General features: G+C 39.7%; 1 protein-coding gene across 8 annotated transcripts in view; it reads left to right on the top strand.

Annotated features, from left to right (window-relative positions):
- DLGAP1 (DLG associated protein 1) overlaps window positions 1–22,386 on the top strand; it is a 634,214-nt gene that overhangs the window by 337,953 nt on the left and 273,875 nt on the right. Inside the window, exon 1 of one of the 8 annotated variants that reach the window (XM_073331541.2) lies at window positions 18,360–18,411. The exons of the other annotated variants lie outside the window; for them this stretch is intronic. The gene's annotated coding sequence lies outside the window, so the exon portion shown is untranslated. Of the gene's footprint in view, window positions 1–18,359; window positions 18,412–22,386 lie in introns of those variants that run through there. 8 annotated transcript variants of the gene reach the window in all.

The following is a 22,386-nucleotide window of genomic DNA, read 5'->3' as shown; positions in this document are numbered from 1 at the left end:
TGGATAAACGTCTACATAGAGTTAGCTTTTTATTAATATTTATTTTTGTATACATCATCTCTTTGTAGTCTCTGAATGTGAGAGTGTGTAATACATGTACTGTGTTAATGTAATTTTCAGAAATGTGAGTTTACTAATTCTGAGAAGTGTCCTTGAGCCTTGAAATTGTCTATCAACCAGACCAGCATAGGCAATGGCAGTACAAGTTCCCCACACTGCTTTGCTGACATGCCTTAAAGGTGCCAAGAAATTTGTCAGCTGAGGTCATGGCTTTCTGATGTGAACATCTCTGCTGTAACTGTACTGAAGACCAATATGCTCATTTTACATCGGCCACAAGATGGTCACCAGAGGTTAACAACTTTGTCACTACAAAATTTGGCAGAATTTGAAATGGTAAAGAGGTGAGAGGTTCTATAACACATTGCTTTTTCGTTAAACATCTCCTCTGTTTTCCTGTGATGTCAATAAAATGTAAGTATTTTTGTTTTCTGCTATCTGTTTAATTGGGGTCATACAAGCTAAAACTCAATTGTAATTGAATCTTGCTCAGCTAAACATTGCTAATTTAAAAAGAGAATATATTACTAGCTGACCAATGCCTTACATGGGTAAAACACTGACTGAAAGAACACCAGTCTCCCAATAATTCTTTAAAATGTGTGTCGCTAAACCTATCTTTCAGGTGGATGAAAGGGTCTGACTTGTGATACTGCTGTAAAAGTGTATTGTGGACTGCACAATATTGTGTGTATTGTGTGTATATTGTGTATTGTGGACTGCAAACCTATCCCAATTGTGAACTGTTGTACTCAGCCTTAAAATCTTTCCAGTGTTGACTTAAATAACGAGGTAGCATTCCTTCATACTTGACAGTATTTTTATATTGAGGTGATATTAATTAGTTATCTGAGTCACTGAAATGTTTTTTAACAATGACCGTTCTGTGTCTGCTGATTCTTATCAGACACATTAATAAATGTTGCCAACATCCTGGCATGCACTGACTATTATTAGTGGAAATGTTTAAATCTCTAAGATTTAATATTGAATAAGGTCTTAATAATCCAAAACCATAATCTTCTATTAATAATTTCTGACAATGGGTATTAGTAATCCTTTTCTTAGAGGTTCAGAGGATAAATCACCCAGAAGAGAGAGAATATTATTTTTCCAAAAAGAAAAGGAGTACTTGTGGCACCTTAGAGACTAACCAATTTATTTGAGCATAAGCTTTTCCATCTTAGTTAATTATGTGAAATTGACCTGCCTGTTTTCCTGTGGGAATTCATTCAATGAGCTAGCCAAATAGAGTGCTTGGGTTGGTCCCTCTCAGTTTACTTTGCGTTATTAATGAAAATAGATTGGATTTGGGAAAGAGGGCATCTTGAACTATGGAGACCCAGTATATCTTCAGTTGGTGCCTGATAAAATTTATGTATTTTTTTTCATCATTTAAAACTTGTACTTTAAGGAAAATTCTTCTTCTGGTTCATTACTTTAGCCTTCTGTAGGAGGCATGATGATGATTACTCTTCAACTTCGCAACTGATGTTATTGCTGCTATTTTTGTTAGAAATCAAATTCACGCTTACTCACACAAAATCCAAGAGGAAGATAAATTTAACAGGAAAAACAAGGATATGTTTGAGACAGGAAAAATCAGTGGCTTCTGGTTTCATAGATGGTATAAAATATAATTAGCGCACTTTGTCAAGGTGGATTTGAATCCAGACAAATAATGTATAATCAGATGTAACCCAGGGATCTAGATATGTGGAACATAAGATAAGAAAACGGCAAACCTGGTTGACTGAGAAAGAAAAGAATGAAAATTATTTGACCAATTAGTGGGGAAATGAAGTGTAAAAAACTGCTTTAAAAGTAAACCTGGGGCTCTAAAAATATAAATTATCTAAATGCATTTAAATTAAAATCAAGAAATGATGCTTGCAAGTTGCATGGTTTGATCACAAAAGTCTTAGCTTCTATTACTTTAATCATACAGTTGTAATGAGAATAAGAGGGTGTGTGGGGGGAGGTGTCTAACATACTTGGTTCTCATAGTTAAAACTTAAAAACAAGTTAAAGATCCAGATCTGAAACATTCCTAAGTAAAATGGGAGATGGGCTCTGGGTTTCTTATCCAAGGGACATGTAGTGCACCTGAAGAGTTTGAGGGAAGGGGATTGGTAAAATATTTATTTTAAGAAAGATCAGATTTGGGCCCATGATTTTCCATTATCTTCCCCCACAATCTCATTATTTTCATTGCTATTACAGGCTTCTAGACCTTTGGTTCCAAAAACCACAAGCCTCTGTCACTTGAGTTAGAGGACAATCTCTGTTAATTGTAGTATTATTAAGGCTTATTATTAATAAGCCTTATTACCAAGTAACTAACTTTATTAAACTTATTCTTAATATTATAACACTGTAAGACGAGCAGTAGAGAGCAACATAGTCACAAACATTGGTGCAGGTCTGACATTTTAAGCAATAAAGGTAGGCTTGGAAGGATTATTTCTGGTGCAATTTCCTGGTGCAGGTGCTGGAGGAACCAACTAGGGGCAGAGCTCTTCTTGACCTGCTGTTCACAAACTGAGAAGAATTAGTAGGAGAAGCAAAAGTGGATGTGAACCTGGGAGGCAGTGACGATGAGATGGTCAAGTTCAGGATCCTGACACAAAGAATAAAGGAGAGCAACAGAATACGGACCCTGGACTTCAGAAAAGCAGACTTTGACTCCCTCGGGGAACTGATGAGCAGGATCCCCTGGGAGAATAACATGAGGGGGAAAGGAGTCCAGGAGAGCTGGCTGTATTTTAAAGAATCCTTATTGAGGTTACAGGAACAAACCATCCCAATGTGTAGAAAGAATTGTAAATATGGCAGGCTACCAGCTTGGTTTAACAGTGAAATCCTTGCTGATCTTAAACACAAAAAAGAAGCTTACAAGAAGTGGAAGATTGGACAAATGACTAGGGAGGAGTATAAAAATATTGCTCAGGCATGCAGGAGTGAAATCAGGAAGGCCAAATAACAGTTGGAGTTGCAGCTAGCAAGAAATATTAAGAGTAACAAGAAGGGTTTCTTCAGGTATGTTAGCAACAAGAAGAAAGCCAAGGAAAGTGTGGGCTCCTTACTGAATGAGGGAGGCAACCTAGTGTCAGGGGATGTAGAAAAAGCTAATGTACTCAATGCTTTTTTTTTGCCTCTGTCTTCATGAGCAAGGTCAGCTCCCAGACTGCTGCACTGGGCAGCACAGCATGGGGAGGAGGTGACCAGCCCTCTGTGGAGAAAGAAGTGGTTCAGGACTATTTAGAAAAGCTGGACGAGTACAAGCCCATGGGACCAGATACACTGCATCCGAGGGTGCTAAAGGAGTTGGCGGATGTGATTGCAGAATCATTGGCCATTATCTTTGAAAACTCATGGTGACTGGGAGAGAACCCAGAAGACTGGAAAAAAGCTAATGTAGTACCCATCTTTAAAAAAGGGAAGAACGAGGATCTGGTGAACTACAAGTCAGTCAGCCTCACCTCAGTCCCTGGAAAAATCATGGAGCAGGTCCTCAAGGAATCAATTCTGAAGCACTTAGAGGAGAGGAAAGGGATCAGGAACAGTCAGCATAGATTCACCAAGGGCACGTCATGCCTGACTAATCTAATTGCCTTCTATGACCAGATAACTGGCTCTGTGGATGAGGGGAAAGCAGTGGATGTCTTATTCCTTGACTTTAGCAAAGCTTTTGATACCGTCTCCCACAGTATTCTTGCCAGCAAGTTAAAGAAGTATGGGCTGGATGAATGGACTATAAGGTGGATAGAAAGCTGGCTAGATCATCGGGTTCAAAGGGTAGTGATCAATGGCTCCATGTCTAGTTGGCAGCCAGTATCAAGTGGAGTGCCCCAAGTGTCGGTCCTGGGGCCAGTTTTGTTCAATATCTTCATTAATGATCTGGAGGATGGCATGGATTGCACCCTCAGCAAGTTTGCAGATGACACTAAACTGGGAAGAGTGGTAGATACGCTGGAAGGTAGGGATAGGATACAGAGGGACTAGACAGATTAGAGGATTGAGCCAAAAGAAATCTGAGGTTTAAGAAGGACAAGTGCAGAGTCCTTCACTTAGGACGGAAGAATCCCATGCACCGCTACAGACTAAAGACTGAGCAGCTAAGCAGCAGTTCTGCAGAAAAGGACCTAGGGGTTACAGTGGATGAAATGCTGGATATGAGTCAACAGTGTGCCCTTGTTGCCAAGAAGGCTAACAGCATTGGTGGCTGTATAAGTAGGGGCATTGCCAGCAGATTGAGGGACATGATCATTCCCCGCTATTCGACATTGGTGAGGCCTCATCTGGAGTACTGTGTCCAGTTTTGGGCCTCACGCTACAAGAAGGATGTGGAAAAATTGGAAAGAGTCCAGCAGAGGACAACAAAAATGATTAGGGGACTTGAGCACATGACTTATGAGGAGAGGCTGAGGGAGCTGGGATTGTTTAGTCTGCAGAAGAGAAGAATGAGCGGGGATTTGATAGCTGCTTTCAACCACTCGAAGTGGGGTTCCAAAGAGGATGGATCTAGACTGTTCTCAGTGGTAGCAGATGACAGAACAAGGAGTAATGGTCTCAAGTTGCAGTGGGGGAGGTTTAGGTTGGATGTTAGGAAAACCTTTTTCACTAGGAGGGTGGTGAAGCACTGGAATGGGTTACCTAGGGAGGTGGTGGAATCTCCTTCCTTAGAGGTTTTCAAGGTCAGACTTGACAAAGCCCTGGCTGGGATGTTTTAGTTGGGGATTGGTCCTGCTTTGAGCAGGGGTTTGGACTAGATGACCTCCTGAGGTCCCTTCCAACCCTGATATTCTGTGATTCTATGATTAGATTTTTATAGATAAATATTGGTTTCACAAACAGGCAAAAGATATTCCCATCAATAATAGTTGAAATTTACAGACAGGCAAATTAAGAAAAATGCTACTTGAGAATGTATTTGAGTTTGATTTAAGGATATTTACTTTGCATATTTTGTATGGGATGTTGACAACTTGTGTTTGAATAGTTATAAAGCTTTAATGACGACACGTTGAGATTCTAAAAGTTAAATAATTATTGTCTGCCACTCCTCCCATTGCCTGACCACCCACTCATAGTTTCCTACAACCGCAAAAATTTAAATAAAAGTAGAAAAAAAGCCCCCAATATTTTACACAATTGAAAATTAGCATCAATATCGGTTAAAATTATAAAAAATAAAAACTGGATTTGCCAAACCTATTTAAAGGGCAGCAGTACATATATACAGTGCATTATGTCAGCTTTAAATGTGTTACCCATTCTAATGAACTGAATAGCTTTTTGAATAAATGTAATCTATATGACACAGTCTCAAAACAGTACAAAACACTTTTAGGAAGAGGTGTTAAATCTCTTCCAAAACTCTGCATAGATGGAAAACAACAGATTTAGGTGAGCAGTGGAGGAAATTTTGCAAAACACTTAAAGCTTTGCTAATGCAGCCTGCATAATTTAGACTGCATAATTTATCATTACTAAAAAGAATTTCTAAGAATCCATTTCAACAATGCTAATTACCTATAGAGAATCCTACTGAATGTAGATCAGAGAGTTAAATTTAGCCTGGGTTTACACAGACAACAGGGCTTTGGCAGCAGAAAAGGATCTAAAGAAAGGTTATTGCAGTAGAAAGCAGCTGCAGTTTCCCATCTCTGAGAGAGAGGTTATAGATGTCCAGCAGTTGCCCAGAAATTGCTGTGTTGGCCAGGAAGAGTGGGATGGCCAAGGTATACATTGAATTAACTCATCCTTTCAATAACCTTATTTAGCAGGGTTACTTTAGAGATTTGACAGCAACCTAAAACTGCTCTCTGCTAGGATCAATCCCATTGAGTGAGCAGGTGCATAGAGGTGCAATGGCTCTTCCCTGCATCAGCTTGAATGAAGCTGACCTACAGATTTTTTTATAATAATTTTTATTTGACATGATCTTCAAGGTACTGACTAAAGTTCTGCAAAATGATTTTTTAAAAAATCTATAAAGCATATAATTCACCTTAACCAACATTATTCTAAAGCCAAATCTGTGTCAATAATTTCCTTTAATGAATGTCCTTAATCACAATGTTCTGAGTTGTAAAAGTGGTGCAGAGGGATTTAGCTGTCTGATCCCCAGCAGTTGAATAATAATTGAATGGCTATATTTCTCTCCCTCTTCCCTATTCCTCTCCACTGTATCTCCCATTCTGAAGATGGACAAATTATACCCATAGGTTTCCATTACGCCGTTCCATTGCAACATCACTTGATGCAGGAAAATCTGGTGACTTGGTGGACTAGGAATATTGAACGTATTCTTCATGCTAAGTAAACTTTTACCAGTGACATTAACATCAGAAACTGGAACATAATATTTGCCGTGATGCATCAGACAGTTGTCCATAAAGTATGAAAAGCTGGTTCTAGAAGCATCCATTATCTGATATCTCAGATGGGGGATTATAAAAAGGCCACAGTACACCAGGTGGTCAGTTTACATCTCAAAGCCCAAGTTTTAATTAGGTGGTAATATTCTGCCCTTTTTAAAAAATGTAGCCACAGTATTTGATTTAGCCTGCTGAAATGGTTATTTCTACAGATTCTCATTTTCTTTTATTTATTCTAAGTTTTGCTGCCATTGAATTACTGATCAGTTTTCACTAGAGATGGGCCCACATCACCAAAATTTGATCTGGACTTCAAATACACAAATCTCAAGGGTTTAAATCTGTAGTATTCTTCTGCCCAATAAAAATGGGGCCAGCAGCAAGAATTGGATCCAAATCAAGGTTTAGATTCCAGCACACTCTTATGCCCTCACAGCACGTATGTCATATTCACTGTACTTTTCTGAGTGTGTCACACTCAAGTTATTTTCCTCTTTCCAAGCTGAATATTCCCAGTTTTTGCAATCTCTTGTTAAATAAGCCTCAGCCTTACCATGTCTTTAGACTTCTTCCTTGGACACCCTTAGGACTGAAATTGCCGGTCTTGGAAGAAGTTAAAAAGGGGTTATACTAATTGTCAGCAATGTGTAATACCTCCCTCCGTATTGCGAAATTCCTTCTCCCCATGGTGAGTTGCACAGAAGAATGATATTAATGAAAGTTAGATTTTAGAACTGCAGTGATTCTTGATTCAAGGGCATGTGGTGAGGCGTGAGGTTTGAAACAATCCTGAACAGTAACAGTTAAGAATGCAAAATGAGCTCTTCAGAGATTCCATAACTTGCAACTGTGGATGAGTTACTTATTTTATAAGGGGGTGCTAAGGCAGGGGAGGATTTTGATGACAAGCTGACCTTTCTGCTGGATAGGCCAGATTCCCACCAAGCCAGGATGTGCAGCAGAGAAGGTCGTAAGTATTTTCAGCTAGATGGGGCCCTTAGGACACGTATACACATCTCATTCTTTGTTAGTCAGATTCTATGAATATGTGTTGTTATCCACAAATACCATTTCAAGAAGAAAAATACATGTTTTTAACTGAGAAAGAATACAAACCTTATTTATAAGATTTTTATGTAAAATAACATCCAACAACAGACAAGTAGCCCTTGCTGACTAAATTCACAACTCTAAAAATAACCAATAAACAGATGCATTTGGGGAACTTTACTAAGGCCTAACTGTTATATAGACTATATATAGACATTATTTTATCATGTGTAAATTCAGATGCTTCAGAGCTTTGTAAGTGGCATGTGTCTTAGTGTTTCTGTGTTTATAATTGTTTGCTGAAGCTTTACAAGCAATGCTTCTAAAGGCAGGAGGGGAAACGTGCAGGGATTGAACCAGGGAAATCCAGAGTAGAAAGTATCAGTCTTTACAGTTTGAGATGAAGAACCAGGCTTTGTGGCTGTGGGCTATAATTGCCACATGATGGAGGGACAGGTAAAACACACTGACCATAGCTTACACATATACCCAATAGGTGCACTTGAAATAGAGTTTTGTGGATGCACATTTTCCACACCTGGCTGTTTTTGCAGACCTTTGAAAACCCCTTTGTAATTACCAAGAAGAGAAGTCCTGTTAAGGTATAATGGCCACTGACTTAAGGCCATAGCATGTGACTGCTTAGGGCCATAGCGTGTGACTGACTTTCCTTTGTGTTGCATATGTTATCTAAGAAGGATGACATTCCTATTCATTTCAAAATTTAGATGGTGGCAGTCTTATCCCACCAGTGATTTTTTTTCTTAACTGAATTTTGAAATGTCATCTTTGCCGTCTGAGAAAGAAATACTTAAGGACCTGACCCAGTGCCCACTGAAGTCAGTTGTAAAGCTCGACATTGGATTAAATTGACTTCACAAAAGCAGAGATATGATCTCCGTCAATGTTGAGTTAGATACAGGAGGAAACATTTGAGCTTTTAATACCCTGTTTAAGAACTAAAATGGCAAGATTTCTTTTTATTGTTACACTGATTAAATTAATCATTTCAAAGATGCACCATTGTTTCATACATACATTCATATGTATGTTTGCGTAAGGTCAATACTAGTGTCTGCAGTGGACTTCCAATATGATGGGGGAGGAGGGGAGCAGTTAGAAACCTCTGTTTCAGCCTTGTAAATGTCCCCCCGGTTCCATTTCATGCCTTAAGATTCCACACAAGTCCTGGTGGGTAAAAAGTCCTTGAAAATGAAGGTTGCTTCTTGACAAGTTGTCCAGTTACCAATCTGCAGTCAATTTCTTATTAGAAAGTGAAGAAAATAAAGCAACCTGTCCATTCATGCAGTTTAATACCAAACTCATCTCCAAATGCCATTAGGTGGCAACTGGATCTTTATTTCTGACTCCTATTTTTACGCTCTGGATTTTCTGCAATGTGCATTTGGGATTTCCTTTTTCCTTCTCGTATTTGTATATTTATGTATTTATGGACAGGTGGCTTACACAGTCTGGCTGTTTTATGTTCATCATAGTAACTGAATTGTTCGATAGAAAATTTTCTTTTGGAGTATTGAAGTTCTCTCTTCAAGAAGCATTCTCTAAACATTTTTGCAAATTTCACATCGCTTAATTGTGCAAATGGGTGGTCAATTTAAAAAATGTCTTTTGGATGCACTTGTTATTAAAAATGCCTTAGTGATTTTTGCCAGAGTAAGAGTATTAGCACTGGTAACCTAGCCAAATTCAAATTGTGTGATTGTTGTCTGCCTACCTAAATTCTCTTATTAGAAATACTCATTCTGATGGGTTATTCTTTGTTTTCTAGAACTGTTGCATATTATCACTTTCAAAAAACAAAAATTAGAATAGGAAGCCAAATATTACGAACCCTCAAAAATGTTCCTTTTACATTTTCAGTGAATCTTAAGGTCTTTTCTTATTTTTCTGAACCAGTTAACCCATCTCCATAATATATATTCAGCATCCCAATACTGGTGCAATAGTTGCTATTGGGATGGGTTGATGCTTTCATTCCAATTCCCTATTCCAGTGCCTCTTAACTTTAACTTAGTTTAAACAATGACTGTGGAGACTTAGTTTTCTTATGATTCATCTGATCCCAGGAATTATGTTTAAAGATATTTTATAACTGATCATTTTTAAATATCCAGTTGTTTTTTTATTGAGTATTATTTGTCATCTTGGTGCTATGTAAATCCTAGCAAGTTTATAAGTAAGTTGGGCAGACCTCAATTTTTATAATTTTGGTGGATAATATTCATTATTTTTAGCATTTTTTCTGATTTTTAGCATGTTTAATGTTTATAGGTGTGCAAAATTATGTGTTTAAATCCTCTGTTTTCTATTTTTATTGATTTTAAATATTCACAGTTATGGAAATTACAGGAGGGGAGTCTGACAGTTATTAAATGATAGATGTTGATATTCAAAAAGTTAAAGGTTAGTAACCATTAAAACACAAATTGTCAACATCACATGTCACACTATGCAAACTAAATATCCTTAGTTTGATTTAAGTTTTCAAGCAGCATTTTTCTTTCTTTATCCATCTGTCAGTTTTTATTCTTATTGCTGGAAATATTTTATTCTCAGTTTGTGTGGGTGCAGCAAAATCGACATTCACTGATAAAAATCTAATCCTCCTAAGCCTATTTATATGTTGTTTTAAGCCACAGCCAATAATAAGGCAAGCTGTAGAAAAACATCCCCTGCAAGAGCTTCTACAGTCATTTTGCCTGACTGCCAGTGTTACAGAAGTGCAGGTGCTTCCACTCCTCTCTTGCTCCTCCTCTATATTGGTGCAAAAGGGTAGGAAAGCGCCCATCTCTACCATCCTTAGTGGGCTGGACACAAACTGACTGAGAGGAAGACATGATCCATGTCCCAAGAAACGTGCATCTAAATTGAATATTAACTTGATAGAACGTATTTGAGGAGCCCTCTTTACAATTGAATAACTAAAAAAACACAAATTTAGAAACATTTGTTTTAAAATTTCTAATTTCACACACTTGCATGCGTCAGAGAGGACAACTGGGATTTGTTTGAACAAAGGTGTATATATACATCTCTGTCTTTGCACAAAAATGATACACCTAATGACACACCTGGAAGTTCATGCACAGAATGAAAGTAGATTGACTCTTAGATTCCAAATGAAATATATAGTTGATAGGAAATATATCATTTTCCTTATCTTCATAGAGTCCTGCAGCAATTCAGTGCTGTGCTTTAGCTCTGATTTCCCTGGCTTCGATATAACACTTTGTTACAAGTTTTTATCTATTCAGTAATCCAGAGAATGCGTTTTTGTATGATTGTAAAATGATTTAAGTGGCATTAAAAGGTATCACTTGAACTCACTTTTCTCACCACCAGTGGACAATATTTTTTTAAGAAAAGGGTAATTTATTATGCAGATACATATTAATTTTATTTAACACTTTTTAGTTGGCAAGATGTTTATCATCTTGAACATGTTTTCATGTAAATTATTAAATCTCTTCCACCTGGAAAAGAAAATTGCATATTTGGAATAAGCAGTGTTGTTTTTTTCCTAATGGTATTTTTTATGTCTTGCGTATTAATGGGTATCTGTGTATAACCACTTCCAAGATTGCTTTGAGCCAGGTTTAATAATTTGTATACCACCAAGCTTAAATGCTTGGCTGAATTCTGCCCCCACTGTAGTCAATGGCAAAATTCCGACTACCTTCAGTAGGGCCAGAATTTGTCCTTTGTGTGGGCCAGAAGGTAGGACTCATTAGGAATGGAAAATAAAAGGTTGTCCCATTATATCTACCCTCTCCAGAAATTCAGACTGCTCTGATCTTTTACATACTACAGTACCTATGGAGTTAAGACCTGATCCAAAATCTTTCAAAGTCAGTTGGTCTTTTTTCTTAATGAAGGGAAACTGTTACATTTAATATAAGAAAACTATGGTATCTGTATTCTGTAACATTGGGGGTGTGTGTGTGTGTGTGTAACTTTGTCCCAGGTTTTTGTAAGTATGAAGAATGTCTTAAGCTTCCAGGAATATGGGGTGCATGTTTTTATTGACTTTATAAGAGAGGCTTTTGAGGCTTATATATAGCTTATATAGAGTAGTTTAATTATTTCGACTATTCCTCTATTAGTATTTTCCACTGTCTCTTAAGAACTGTAAAGATAAAAAGGCAATATTATTAAATACTGATGACTGGAATGGAAATAGAAAAACACTTTTAATTATTCATTTGAGTACATTTCATTTCAAATTAAAATGAGGCACCCAGTCTCCATTATGTTGGAATAATGTCATCTCTTGAAGTCAGTCTGTGAGTTTGGCTGGAGGGGGAATTGGAAATGAGGGGTGAGAAATCTGTGCAGTGGAGGGGTGACCTCAGTGGTAGCAAACTGGATCAGACAGTTTTGGAATTGGTGAGATTGTCCATCTCTGAGTTGTCTGCAGGGTAAAAGCTCCTTTCAGCACAGTTTTCTTCTATCCTGCAGGTCAGTTTAGCTGGAAGCTTATCATGCTTAGGAAGCATTAGCTGGCTAGGGTGTGAAACTGTTATGCAAGTCTGTCTGCCCGCTGTCCTTACTATTCTTGAACTGGCCAAGACACTCCTGCTTGATGACAGTTTCTTTGTCATAGTTGTTTCCACAAACCCAGTGTCTACACCCAGTGTTTTTAAACACAGTATCTACAATAGACTGTGGTATTTGCAAATAAGCATATTTTGTGTGTGCTCCTTACTAGAATACTAGGACTATAAATAGCCAGAGCCATCGTAAGAATATCTGTTATGCACTTTGAGAATTAACAAAAGTGCAAGTGTTGATATATAAAGATACAGCTCGTGTGTACTTATACTGACCTGCCACTTGCTTTCATGCAAAATACTTGGCCCCATTGTGTTCCCAAGTTAGAGAGGAGAAACAAAACAATGGAGTGGTTGATTAGACACCTAGGAAATGGGAGCAGGATTCTCCTCCCCTCATCCTTTGGGGTATTTAACTTTAAGACCCACAGGAGCAGAAGCAGAATTGGATCAGTTAAGATGTGCATTGGATACAGTTATTATAAAGGTCCAGGTGGCGAGAGGAATTTTTTTGCCCCTTAAGGGAGCCTCGGCCCATTGACTTTCCATGCTCCCACTCCTGGCTTCTGTTATAGAAATAACACAACATACTCTAACACAAATATATAGAATTCTGATAGTTAAAATCTCTGTACACTGCAGGGTCAGTGTAAGGCTGCACTTATGTGACCACCCCCCGAGGCGTAGTATCTGAGGAAGGCACAGTGCCTTCAGTCATCCAGCTTTGCTGGCTGATGCAGAGAAGGGACAGGGCCATCGCCTTTACCTATTTATTTCCTACCCACTCTGGGAAGTCTAGTGCCAGATTCCTCCAGTCCTTGAGCACCAGGGGCTGTGATCCAAAGTCCACTGACGTCAGTGGAAAGACTCCCATTGACTTCAGTGGGCTTTGGATCAGACCCTAGGAGCACAAGGACTAGGATTGTGTTTAGCCTGTGTGGCAGGTGGGAAGACTTCTTGCTCTAAAACTCCCGCAATCCCTCCCTCCCACCCCTCACTGTTCAATTCTAGAAAAAGTCTATTCTATTCTATTTCGATTCATCTTCCATACCCATCACCATTGTATGTGAACACCTAACCTGTTAGTCTGTGCACAGTTTTACAGCTTTTAGCTTTGTTGTTAGGCTGAAAAGAATAGAGCAATTAATTAAAAAGAGAGAATTAAATATTCAAAAGGATGTACTTGTGCTGCAGGATTAAATATGATCATAAACTGTGCCTGAAAATCCATTCTGAGATTAAAAGTGCGTTGTGCAGTGAAATGAGATCACAGAAGGACTAGGGTGTGGAGAAAAGCTGGATGCTGATTTTGCAGTGCAGTAACAGGTTCAACTTTCCCCAGCTGTGGTTTGTCAACTGATTGCACATCCAAACATAGCTGATGGATTTTCATGTAAATTTAATTATGATTTAGGTAAAAGCACTGTGTTTGTGGTACTCTGTGTTCCATTTCATACATTGCTAATTGCTGAGGATGAGATTCAGTTGTTGAAATGCTTGTTATGAAAATTTTTGAAAAATGTTTTCATTAGCTGTACCTTTTAAAAAGTGGTGAAAAGGTGTTTTCAACAAAAATTTTCATGAAAAAAGTCTGCTTTCCTTGGAAATTTTTGATCTTTTGACAAAAAATGAACATTCAAAAACTGAAAAGGTTTTGATTTTCAGCTGACATATTTTAGCCAAAACCCAAAATATTTCAGTTCACATACGCTGCCATGAAGGCCTCATGGGAATTATAGTTTGGGTGCCTCATGTCCCAGTTCTTCACTGTGGGACAGGTTCCCCAGCCAAACTACATATTCCATAATGTACCAAAGCCAGGGACTCCCATGATGCATCACCTTCCCTCATCAAGAGGTGATACCATAGTGCATCATGGGAGATAGAGCCCAACTTATAGAGGCGAATGGAAGCATGAAGAACCAAAAGTACAACTCCCATGAGGCCCTGTGGTGGCACTTCCAATTCAAGGCATTTTGATTTATGGCCAAAATGTTTCGGGTTTTTTGCCAAAAAAAATTTCAATAGAAAATTTTGACTTTTTTTTTCCTTTTTGACATTTTCTATCAGAGAAAATAAATTTTCCGACCAGCTGTAGTTTCAGAGTAGTGGCTAATGTTACAGTAAATGTTTTGAATAAAACCTTTATTAATTCAGGGAATTCTTCAAATATTCTAAAATATTGGGTGAAACCCTGGTCCCATTGAAGTAAATGGGAGTTTTGCCATTGACTTCATTGGGCCAGGATTTCATCTGTTGTTTCTGGAGTGAGTAATCTTACCTGTTGGTCTAAACAGAATACTGTCAATTAGGAGTTTGAGAAACTTTGAGGGTGCAGATACCCACTAAACATGGAATTCAACAAAACGTATTGGGCCAGATCCTCAGCACATGTAAATCAGTACAGCTCTACTGAAGTCTATGAAGCTGCTGTCAGAATCCTGGGCAAAGATAGGCAGGACTAGTGGCAGGAGCTTGGGATTCCAGAACTGAAACTGGAGATCAGATCCAGTATCAAGTTCAGGAGTCAAGCTGCGGGTCAAGCCAGAGTCAGAGTCAAGAATCAGAGCCAAGAGTCAGAGGCAGGAATCAGGCCGAGGGTCAGTACCAGGTGTCAGGGTTCTTGTTGGAGTTCCGGGGGTGAATCAGAAGTCAGAATCCAAGTCAGAGTGGAGGTCAGTACCAGGAGTTCAGGAACAGAGAAATAGTACAGTCATGACCGCTAGCTAGGAGCCACATCATTGCCTGGACACTTCCTGATATGCCCCGTGGGTTTATATAGGGCCAAGGAGCTTATCAGGGATCACTAAGACCACTGTCAGTCTGGTCACTTCAGGTGGAACTTCCTGTGCCATTGAACTTCTGCAAATTGTGAGTCACAAGGAGTGACCAGCTTATAGCTGCTGCTCGGTGGCAATATGAGGATGTTGGTTTCCTGGTAGCTCTGCAGGCCCAGGTTCTAGTCTCACTGATCCTTACAGCCATGCATATGTAATGCTACTGAGGATCTGTCCTACTGTTTTCTCCACATTTTTTACTAAAAAAACAAGCTGCTTGATCATGTTTGCAGGGGACCATTCAGACTGGTGCAGCGTCCCCATATGACTGACTGGATAAAAAAGAAAGCTGAGTGAGGTATGGAAAGCTTATTTCTACTCTACCTTGATTGATCCTGTGTTTATTTTCTAGGCCAAAGGTAAAGCAATCTTACACTGTGGGCAAAAATGCTGAGGCAGGCATATATTGTTGTTTACATTCAAACCGAGAGTCTAGCAGTTTTCCCTGAAGTTTTGTTCTGTCTGAATAGCTGGTTTTGTGAGAAATGAGTTATCTCTGAATAAATGACAATACAGTTCAGCCTCAATTTTTCCCAAATGCCATTTTATTAAAGACAGTGGTTGTATTAAATCTGAATTCCTAACAGGGCTAGATTCTGAAATTGGCTTCCTTTGAGTCGATTCAAATTAAACTGAAGGCAGCATGTACTAAAAATGTACTGGAGGGCCAGTCTAGCACTGGCAAGGGAACGAACAACTTGAAAAGTTGTGTGACGATCAGCACTTTTGCTTCATAGGGGAGCATGGGCATATATTCTTTGGTTTCAGTCTGGATGGGCTCACCATTGTTGCAGGTTTCACTTGCAGTTTCAAATCTGTGCAAAGCCAGAAAAATCAAAGCAAAATTTGGACAAAATGAGCCAAGATCACTTAATAGGTATAGTATTTGAAAGGGTGCAGTTAAGGAGTTGGGAGATAGTTGTTTATACATCTGGTCTTCTAATAGGTTGCCTCCTGGATTGAGCTATCCTCAGCTGTCTAAGGCACAGATAACCATGGCACTGTAAACTTAAACCCTAAAGGCTTGAAAAACTGAAGGCAAATAAAAAGCACACACAATGTGTTGATTTTTAAAATCTCATCATTTCTTTGGGAGGGACCTCAGTCATGCTGTTCGAACATTTGAGTCTGGTCATACTGCAGTTCTTCTCTGATTGCTTAACACTGTCATTGCTGGCAATGAACTAGCATACTCTAACACTACAAAAATTACAGTGTGAAGAGGCAAGGATCATTCCTCACAAAATATTCCTAATCCCTCTTGGGGGTTACCCTTCAGTAGCTTTCTAACTGGAAGGTATTCTGACAACAGTTTTCATATGAAAACAAAAGAGATTTCCTAGCTTTTAGAATCATAGAATATCAGGGTTGGAAGGGACCTCAGGAGGTCATCTAGTCCAAACCCCTGCTCAAAGCAGGACCACCCCCAACTAAATCATCCCATCAAGGGCTTTGTCAAGCCGGGCCTTAAAAACTTCTAAGGAAGGAGATTCCACCACCTCCCTATGTAACCCATTCCAGTGTTTCACCACCTTCCTAGTGAAAAATTTTTTCCTAATATCCAACCTAAACCTCCCCCACTGCAACTTGAGACCATTACTCCTTGTTCTGTCATCTGCTACCACTGAGAACAGTCTAGAGCCATCCTCTTTGGAACCCCCTTTCAGGTAGTTGAAAGCAGCTATCAAATCCTCTCTGTCTTCTCTTCTGCAAACTAAAAAATCCCAGTTCCCTCAACCTCTCCTCATAAGTCATGTGCTCAAGTCCCCTAATCATTTTTGTTGCCCTCCGCTGGACTCTTTCCAATTTTTCCACATCCTTCTTGTAATGTGGGGCCCAAAACTGGACACAGTACTCCAGATGAGGCCTCACCAATGTCGAATAGAGGGGAATGATCATGTCCCTCAATCTGCTGGCAATGCTCCTATTTATACAGCCCAAAATGCCCTTAGCCTTCTTGGCAACAAGGGCACACCGTTGACTCATATCCAGCTTGTCGTCCACTGTAACCCCAGGTCCTTTTCTGCAGAACTGCTGCCTAGCCACTCGGTCCCTAGTCTGTAGCAGTGCATGGGATTCTTCCCTCCTAAGTGCAGGACTCTGGACTTGTCCTTGTTGAACCTCATCAGATTTCTTTTGGCCCAATCCTCTAATCTGTTTAGTCCCTCTGTATCCTATCCTTACCCTCCAGTGTATCTACCACTCCTCCCAGTTTAGTGTCGTCTGCAAACTTGCTGAGGGTGCAATCCATGCCATCCTCCAGATCATTAATGAAGATATTGAACAAAACCGGCCCCAGGACCGACCCTTGGGGCACTCCACTTGATACTGGCTGCCAACTAGACATGGAGCCATTGATCACTACCCTTTGAACCCGATGATCTAGCCAGCTTTCTATCCACCTTATAGTCCATTCATCCAGCCCATACTTCTTTAACTTGCTGGCAAGAATACTGTGGGAGACGGTATCAAAAGCTTTGCTAAAGTCAAGGAATAACACGTCCACTGCTTTTCCCTCATCCACAGAGCCAGTTATCTCATCATAGAAGGCATTTAGGTTAGTCAGGCATGACGTGCCCTTGGTGAATCCATGCTGACAGTTTCTGATCCCTTTTCTCTCCTCTAAGTGCTTCAAAATTGATTCCTTGAGAACTACTCCATGATTTTTCCAGGGACTGAGGTGAGATCTAGTTCACCAGATCTTCCTCCTTCCCTTTTTTAAAGATGAGTACTACATTAGCTTTTTTCCAGTCATCTGGGACCTCCCACGATTGCCATGAGTTTTCAAAGATAATGGCCAATGGCTCTACAATCACATCCGCCAACTCTTTTAGCACCCTCAGATGCAGTGCACCCGGCCCCATGGAATTGTGCTTGTCCAGCTTTTCTAAATAGTCCTGAACCACCTCCTCCCCATGCTGTGCTGCCCAGTGCAGTCGTCTGGGAGCTGACCTTGCTCATGAAGACAGAGGCAAAAAAAACATTGAGTACATTAGCTTTTTCCACATCCTCTGTCACTAGGTTGCCTCCCCCATTCTATAAGGGGCCCACACTTTCCTTGACCTTCTTGTTGCTAACATACCCGTAGAAACCCTTCTTGTTATTCTTAACATCCCTTGCTAGCTGCAACTCCAATTGTGATTTGGCCTTCCTGATTTCACTCCTGCATACCTGAGCAATATTTTTATACTCCTTGCTGGTCATTTGTTCAACCTTGTTTAAGATCGGCAAGGATTTCACTGTTAAGCCAAGCTGGTCGCCTGCCATATTTACTATTCTTTCTCCATATCAGGATGGCTTGTTCCTGCCACCTCAATAAGGATTCTTTAAAATACAGCCAGCTCTCCTGAACTCCTTTCCCCCTCATGTTATTCTCCCAGGGGATCCTGCCCATCAGTTCCCTGAGGAAGTCAAAGTCTCCTATTCTGAAGTCCAGGGTCCAAATTCTGCTGCTCTCCTTTCTTCCTTGCGTTAGGATCCTGTTTTGGGCCTGTTTTAGTCCTGAAAAAGGTAGGAAATCTGAATTATTTTATGGTTTTGCCCTCTCATATGTCTGATTTTTTTGCATTCAAGAATATAGAAGTTGTTTTTTTTAAAAAAGAATGAAGCTAAAGAACACTAGAGTAAACTGAAAGCAAAAATAGCATTTACTGTGTATGAAGTCCGTCTGTCACATAGCAAAGACCTGAACCTAAGCTGGGCACAGTAAGCTTCGTGGAGGAATCTTTGCCTGATCCCAAAAGGATCACTAACTACAGTGATTTCATTTAGAATAGAAGTACCAAGAAATGAAATACAGTGTCAGGATTGCAATAAAGCCTTGCTTGTTACTGTGTTAAGCTACCATGTAACTTGAAATTTCAAGTGTGCAGAGGCTTCCTGTCTGTTGCAACTTTAAGACAAAGTGACTATGTCCTATGCTAAACACTAGAGGTTTATATTTTCCTGTCTGTCCTTTGATATCGTGTGAGTAGCACTTTAAAATGTGTCAAAAGTTGTTTTACCTCAGGAGTGGGCACTGACCGAGAAATCCAGTGATAATAGCAACTTTATAAATTTAAACAGAATAGCACGTTCTTTTCATATGAAATTCTACCTCCATTCCACTTCTTGGCATGGGTTTTCTTCATTTTGGTGTGCTTTAAAGCACTTAATGTTTCTCCTTTGGGAAAAGCATAATCTATTATTTATCTGTAGCCTCAAGCGGCTTCTTCACATGTTTCTTTCTAATGCAGCCTGCACTGTTTCAGCAAGAGAGCAAGTTTTATAAAACATAAGGATGTTCATTAAGATGTTGTGACAATGACATTCATCTTTTTGTACGGGTTTACTACAGATTGTTATTTTTCTAGCACTTGATTCTCATTTTACTTTGCATATAGTAAAACCAGTATACAGTGATTTAAGAGTGCAAATTTGGAAATGCTTTCTCATGCTTTCATTAGAGTGCTTGTTTCCCTCCCTCATACTTGTAAAATGAAGCAACCACATCTCATATGACTTGTAATGAATTGGGAAGGCCCTGGCAATGATGAGCACATAGAAAAGAGTTTTAGCTGCACTATAAGCTTGTCACATCATAGCCTGGAATTAACATTTTGTAGGAAGGATTTTCTTTCTGTTTTAACAGAGGCCTCAAACAAAAAACATGCCAGTACTGCAGTATATCTGTTGTATTAGGCCGGGGTGGCCAACCTGAGCCTGAGAAGGAGCTAGAATTTTCCAATGTACATTACCAAAGAGCCACAGTAATATGTCAGCAGCCCCCCCATCAGCTCCCCCGCTCCCAGCGCCTCCCACCCACCGGCAGCCCCGTGGATCAGTGCCTCCCCTTCCCTCCCCACACCTCCTGATCAGTTGTTTCGTGGAGTTCAGGAGACTCTGGGGGAGAGGGGGAGGAGTGAGGGCACGGCAGGCTCAGGAGAGGGGGCAGGAAGGGGTGGAGTGGGGCAGGGCCTGTGATAGAGCCTGGGGTTGAGCAGTGAGCACCCCCCGGCCCATTGGAAAGTTGGCGCCTGTAGCTCCAGCCCCGGAGTTGGTGCCTATACAAGGAGCCGCATGTTAACTTCTGAAGAGCCGCATGTGGCTCCAGAGCCGCAGGTTGGCCGCCCCTATATTAGGCAATGTTTGTATGAAACATCCCACCCTGTGTGCAGGTGTTGGTGCTGCTGGGGAAAAAAGTTGTTGGTTCTATTGACTCAGGCTTGATCTACACTACAGAGATAGGTCAATGTAAGGCAGCTTAAGTCGACCTACTTATTTCAGTGTACACACAATCGCCTCCCCCCCACCGATGTAAGAGCCCCACTACACCGACCTCCTAACTCCATCTCCACAAGAGGCGTAAGGCTTATATCGGTGTAGTTAGGGCAACGCCCTGTTTCATACAAACAGGTGGAGGGACACAACAAAAGAGTCTCAATAAAATTATTTTAAATGCTAAAAGAATTTCTGAAATAGTTTCCCCCCCTGTAAAATGCATTGCATACACCAGGGATGATGGCTTGGTGTAGTATAAAAGATTTTGTAAGGAACTGAGTACACAGTTTGGAAAAGAGGAGATTAAGTGGGGACATGTAGCGGTCTTCAAATACTTGAAATGTTACTATTAAAAATATGGAGAAAAGTTGTTCTCTCTTGCCACATAGAGCAGAACAAGAGGCAATGGGTTCAAACGACTGCATAGCTAATTTAGATTAAATCTCAGCAAAAACCTCCTAACTGTAAGAACAGTAGGACAATGGAACAGACTGCCTCAGGAGGTTGTCGAAGTGCCTTCACTGGAGGTTTTCAAAAGGAGGCTGGGTAACCACCTGCCTTGGATGGCTTTGACACAACAAATCCTGCATCTTGGCAGCGGGCTAGACTCTATGACCCTTGCAGTCTTTTCTAACCCTATGGTTCCATGATTCTATGATTTGGTCCATGCTTGTTTGGAGTGAGCTTACATAATTCACTCATGGTTTTGCTGCTCATGAGCAAGTATAATGCAAACTTTTCAAAGTTTATTAATAAAGCCACACCACAGTCTCATGCATTCCCTGTCTCACTCATACATATAGACAGACACAAACATACACTGCATTTTATATATGAGAAATTATTGTGGCTATACACCCATTGTCCCCCCCACGCATCTACACAAAATATCTAAAAATGAAAGTCCATTTTGCCATTACAAATTTAGTTCCTGTTGCACTGATAACATGCTTTAAAATGTTACATTGTCAGAAATGTATCTAGTTCAGTAAGGAGAATAAAATTTTGAATGAACTATGTGAGAAATTATTGTGACCTTTTTAAAAATATATCCTTAAAACTATGAAAATGTTTATATCATTTTGCTCTGAGCTATTTAGAAAATAATGCTTTCTTTGTTTTACAAATATGTTTGTATGCTTTTCTTTAAAATGTGCAACAGTGTTAAGTCAACTATGAGTCAACTATAGTTAAGTCAACTATAAGCCAGCTAAATCAACTATCTGTAATGCATCTTTTTGTTTTAATGATATTTTAATTGAGGGTATATTTTCAATGCCAGTGAAATGTTTGTCTTTCTGGCAGCTTCTAGCTCAATACACGGATTCATCATGTGGACAAAGTATCATTTAGTTAAAGTGCACTTTAGTGCCAGAACCAAGAATTATTTCCCATCAGCTTCCATTCTAATTGGGTTTTACTGTTATAAAACAATGTGCAATCCAATTAAATTATTCTGTAACAAGTGTTAGAAGGGTGCTGCTTAAAGACCTACACTAAATGTAGGCAGATGTTCAGTGATTAAGGAGCTCAGCTTTCATCCAGTCAAATATTTTGATGTTTTTGTGTGTGCACATACCCGTTGGAAATGCAGAACTACAGTCTCAGAGAGCTCCATCAGTAAGATAATATATTATGACAGTAACATTGTGCAAGATAAAGTAAGTTTGTAAACGTAGATGACTAAAGTCCTTGCTGCTAATCATGGGGATTTTGTCTGTTCTCCCCCCCGCCCCCCGCGCTCATTCTTCAAAGAACCCTCAGAGAATTTGGCAGGTTCAGAACCTTCGACAGAGAGGAGAGAGAGACGCTCTAATAAACAGTGTTGCAAAAGAAAGATGCCCAGAAGCAACACACAGCCTCTGCTAAAATAGTAGGCAGAGGATTCAGCCTTAATAAGATGAGGGATTCTATGAGAGCGAAAGGATCTGTGAGCAGTGGATGGTGTGCAGTAATTGCCGCAAATTGAAAAGCAATGTTCAGCTCTGTTGTTTGTTTGGATTAGAGATTTAGAGTGCATATCATTCATTCCAAAGTACTGATGCTCTTTAGATATTGAAACTGACTGTTCAAAAGATGCTTTCAAAATTATTAATTTTCCAGTTAAGGGGGAAATTTCCCAGCAACTCTCTATTAGTTGGTGAAGGCCCACTGCTGCTTTTCAGTAAATTCTTTGGCAAGGAATAAAAATTAAAAGTTAAATACTGCATTAGGCTTTCAAGCAGA

The sequence above is a fragment of the Lepidochelys kempii genome, chromosome 2 (genome assembly GCF_965140285.1).
Source record: "Lepidochelys kempii isolate rLepKem1 chromosome 2, rLepKem1.hap1, whole genome shotgun sequence".
In the NCBI taxonomy this organism is placed as follows: Eukaryota; Metazoa; Chordata; order Testudines; family Cheloniidae; genus Lepidochelys; species Lepidochelys kempii.
Note: the sequence above shows the minus strand (reverse complement) of the source record. Positions and strands in the feature narration are given on the sequence as shown.